We start from the raw sequence: 5,246 nt of genomic DNA, 5'->3' as shown, positions 1-5,246 counted from the left end.
CTGGGCGGCTGCCTAGTTCGCCTAGTAGTAGCACCGGCCCTGGCCATGTGTTTTTAAAAGGGTTAGTTCACCTTTATCAAAAATCTGCCTATGCAAGTAAAGGGTGACTGTAAATAAAACCAAACAGTGCAGTTGGATAATACCCTTGCTATAGGTGTAAGAGTAAGACATTTACGTACCAACAAAGCCTGACAGAAAAACTTTCAAAGATGGCATTCCCCTGCCCTGCCTTGTTGCTAGGATGCTGCTAAGACTCTCCCACCTAAATCAAACTCCCTCACATGCTCTCTCTGCCCTCTGTAACAGTTGCTCTGAACTTAGTGATGCTGTGATGGAGAAGATAGTGGACCACACATGTGGTTTGAGAGCTCATTCTTTTAATGTTGGTGCCTTAGCAACATCCTAGCAACAAAGCAGGAAGGATCGATATCATCTTTGGGAACTTTTCAGTCAGGCTTCGGGAGGTACATAAATTGCCTACACCTATAGCAAGGGCATTATTTAACTTTAGCCAAAGCTGCCCAGTTATTTTTTTTATCTACAGGCATCCCTTATCTGCATAGGCCGTTTTTTGGTAAAGGTAAACAAATTCTTTAACAGAAATGCACACATAGACAGAGGGCTCAAGTGTGGTACAGTGTGGACATACTACAGATTTCCATACCGCACAGCTCTGTGCTTTCCACCTGCGTTCTAGTGTGAACAGGGCACATAGAAAACAATTGTTTTTTTTTTTGTCCTTGTGGAGACTGGCATTTTTCTAATACAGAAATACACAAGTCTCCAGAAGTGTGAGACCGGGTTCACACATATGCGAATTGGATGAGGGTTTCCCTGCATCCAATTCACACGACTGGCAAGTGCGAGCGGCTCTCAATGGAGCCGGTTCACACATGTCCAGGGCAACCGCAATCTGGATTAAAAAAGGGTCCAGTGCGTGTTTGGGTTTGGTTTAGGTGCGAATTCAAGCAAAAATTCGGACCTGAGTTGCCCCTGAACTGGTAAACAGACACGCACCGGACCCCAGGCGCAAACCCGCGGCCACACATATGTGAACCCAGCCTGAGGGGAGTCTTTACACACAGAGCTATCTGCAAGGCCCCATTCACACCTGAACATTTGCCAGCTCAAAGCTCAAGACTCCAAAACTACCAACAAACAAATCCCATGTAATTAAATGGTGGCCGTTAATAAATGTGCACTGGGCACCTGTAGCTCCATGCTTGAGGCAGAGGCATTTTTGGTCTCAATAGGAATGCTCAAATCAAGCGTTTTCAAGCTTTTTATTCAGCGATTTCAGGTGTTTTGAAAGAATTGGTCTTCTCCCCCTAGTGCTTTCTATTCACCTGCTGCAGCTTCTAATGCATACTGTGAGTTATAAAGTGTGTCTAATGCTCACAGTGTGCAGTGAAATAAGAGTAAGCAATTTTAGTAAAGCAAAGGAACTTGTATATCCTTGCAAATTTAAAGTTTTGCTGGAACTCATCTTAAAAAATTATTTTAGCGAATGCTGGAATTCATCTTAAAAAATTATTTTAGCGAATAAGACCAGACCAAACATTTACTGCACGGCTCTGTGCCATGATGACATGACTCCTGGGTGTATGCGTGAGAGTGACCTCATTGAGGCCTGACCAGTCAAGCAGCTGAAGCTTCTGAACCCGGAAGGAAGACTGAGAGAAGATGGAAGCACCCATGACAGTTGAGTTTACTGACACTGCAGACACTGTCATGGCGATTTATTATGTACAGTGGGGACGGAAAGTATTCAGACCCCCTTAAATTTTTCACTCTTTGTTATATTGCAGCCATTTGCTAAAATCATTTAAGTTCATTTTTTTAATGTACACACAGCACCCCATATTGACAGAAAAACACAGAATTGTTGACATTTTTGCAGATTTATTAAAAAAGAAAAACTGAAATATCACATGGTCCTAAGTATTCAGACCCTTTGCTGTGACACTCATATATTTAAATCAGGTGCTGTCCATTTCTTCTGATGATCCTTGAGATGGTTCTACACCTTCATTTGAGTCTAGCTGTGTTTGATTATACTGATTGGACTTGATTAGGAAAGCCACACACCTGTCTATATAAGACCTTATAGCTCACAGTGCATGTCAGAGCAAATGAGAAGCATGAGGTCAAAGGAACTGCCTGAAGAGCTCAGAGACAAAATTGTGGCAAGGCACAGATCTGGCCAAGGTTACAAAACAATTTCTGCTGCACTTAAGGTTCCAAGGAGCACAGTGGCCTCCATAATCCTTAAATGGAAGACATTTGGGGCGACCAGAACCCTTCCTAGAGCTGGCCGTCCGGCCAAACTGAGCTATCGGTTGAGAAGAGCCTTGGTGAGAGAGGTAAAGAAGAACCCAAAGATCACTGTGGATGAGCTCCAGAGATGCAGTCGGGAGATGGGAGAAAGTTGTAGAAAGTCAACCATCACTGCAGCCCTCCACCAGTCGGGGCTTTATGGCAGAGTGGCCCGACGGAAGCCTCTCCTCAGTGCAAGACACATGAAAGCCTGCATGGAGTTTCCTAAAAAAACACCTGAAGGACTCCAAGATGGTGAGATAAGATAAGATTCTCTGGTCTGATGAGACCAAGATAGAACTTTTTGGCCTTAATTCTAAGCGGTATGTGTGGAGAAAACCAGGCACTGCTCATCACCTGTCCAATACAGTCCCAGCAGTGAAGCACGGTGGTGGCATCATCATGCTGTGGGGGTGTTTTTCAGCTGCAGGGACAGGACGACTGGTTGCAATCGAGGGAAAGATGAATGTGGCCAAGTATTAGGATATCCTGGATGAAAACCTTCTCCAGAGTGCTCAGGACCTCAGACTGGGCTGAAGGTTTACCTTCCAACAAGACAATGACCCTAAGCACACAGCTAAAATAATGAAGGAGTGGCTTCACAACAACTCTGTGACTGTTCTTGAATGGCCCAGCCAGAGCCCTGACTTAAACCCAATTGAGTCCACCAACGTTTACCATCCAACCTGACAGAACTGGAGAGGATCTGCAAGGAGGAATGGCAGAGGATCCCCAAATCCAGGTGTGAAAAACTTGTTGCATCTTTCCCAAAAAGACTCATGGCTGTATTAGATCAAAATGGTGCTTCTACTAAATACTGAGCAAAGGGTCTGAATACTTAGGACCATGTGATATTTCAGTTTTTCTTTTTTAATAAATCTGCAAAAATGTCAACAATTCTGTGTTTTTCTGTCAATATGGGGTGCTGTGTGTACATTAAAAAATGAATTTAAATGATTTTAGCAAATGGCTGCAATATAACAAAGAGTGAAAAATTTAAGGGGGTCTGAATATTTTCCGTCCCCGCTGTTGATTTGAACAATTACTCCACATAGGATGCACTCTGCTTAGTTTATAGCATAAAACATACCAGCTTATCCAGTTACTGTTTTTTATTTATTTTGGGAAATCTTACATTTCCCTAAACACATTGGACATTTGTGTGAATTTTTTCTGTATGTCTATTATTTGAATTACCATTATTATGGTGTTATAACAAATATGATTTTTCTCTTGTAGCTGGTCAGTGGCTTCTTTAAATTGTGCAGTTTTGGAATCATTATCATGGCTGAGGTGCAGTTTACTCTGCCCAGGGGGGGTTGATGGGCAGGTTGGAGGGTGAAGGATTCTGATTGGTCTTGCTTGGCCATCTGGGACTGGGATGTAGCCCACTGATGATAAAGGGGCAAAGCTAAGAGAGGGCCCACAAGGGCACAAATGAATAGTTACATAGTTAATCTGGTTGAAAGTCCATCCAGTTCAACCAATAGAAGGGAAAAAATATGCAATTCTATGTACACAATCCTATACCCACAGTTGGTCACAGGAAGGCAAAAAAACCCAAATAAAGCATGACCCAATTTGCTCCAGCAGGGGAAAAAAACGCCTCCTGATCCCCCAAGAGGCAATCGGATGTTCCCTGGAGATAGAACTTTACCTATAAATGTTAGTATCCAGTTATATTATGTGTATCTAGGAAAGAATCCAGGCCTTTCTTAAAACAATCTACTGAGCTGACCTCTACCTCTGGAGGGAGTCTCTTTTCCCCATATTTACAGCTCTTACTGTGAAGAAACCTTTCTGTATTTGGAAATAAGATCATCACTGAGGACAAGGGGGCACTATGTCTGGAGGAAAAGAGATTTTAAAATCTCCTTTCACACTGTCGGACCGTTCAGGTCCGCCTGTCAGTTTTGTCGGTGGACCTGAACAGGCGCTCTATGCTAGTCTATGGAGCGACGGATGTCAGCGGTGACATGTCTGTTGACATCTGACCCAGTCCGATCCGCTAAAATCAGACGGATGGCCCTACGTTCGCATCCGTCCCTGGCGGATCGGATGAAAACGGACATGCTGTCCGTTTTCGTCTGATCTCTTCATAGCAACCAGCGGCGCTCGACAAGCCCCTCCCCGCTCAGTGAGCAGAGAGGGACCTGTCATCCGCCGGCTCAGCGGAGATCATTGCTGAGATCTCCTGCTGAGCTGGCGGACAGAGGCGGACTCCGTGGCAGCGGATCCGCCTCGTGAGAATGAAGCTAAAGTGAATAACTCAACACCAAGTTCACTATGTGGACCATGTATGTATTTGTACATGTTGATCATATCCCCCCTTAATCTCCTCTTCTCAAGAGAGAATAAATTCAATTCCTCTAATCTTTCCTCATAGCTGAGCTCCTCCATGACTCTTTTTTTATTAATTTAGTTGCCCTTCTCTGCACTCTCTCCAATTCCCGGATATCTTTTTTGTGAACTGGTGCCCTAAACTGAACTGCATATTCCAGATGAGGTCTTACTAATGATTGGTATGGGGCAAAATGATATCTCTCTGGAGTCCATACCTCTCCTAATACAAGAAAGGATTTTGCTTGCTTTGAAAACCGCAGCTTGGCATTGCATGCTGTTATTAAGCCTATAATCTACCAGAACACCCAGATCCTTCTCCACTATTGACTCCCCTAGCTGTTCTTCCCCTAGTATTATTATTATTATACACAATTTATAAAGCGCCAACAGTTTACTGTAAGATGTGTGCATGTTTCTAGCCCCCAAGTGCATAACTTTACATTTATCAACATTAAACCTCATTTGCCACATAGTTGCCCAGTAGGTGAAAATTTGTGTTGTGGTACATCTTGTCCAGCCTCCTGAAGATGTGCAAGCAGTGTAGCGGTGCCTAGAAAAGGAACAACCTGTTTTGCATTCATTACCAT

The sequence above is a fragment of the Aquarana catesbeiana genome, linkage group LG03 (genome assembly GCF_042186555.1).
Source record: "Aquarana catesbeiana isolate 2022-GZ linkage group LG03, ASM4218655v1, whole genome shotgun sequence".
Taxonomy (NCBI): domain Eukaryota; kingdom Metazoa; phylum Chordata; class Amphibia; order Anura; family Ranidae; genus Aquarana; species Aquarana catesbeiana.
This window is presented reverse-complemented; position numbering follows the sequence as displayed.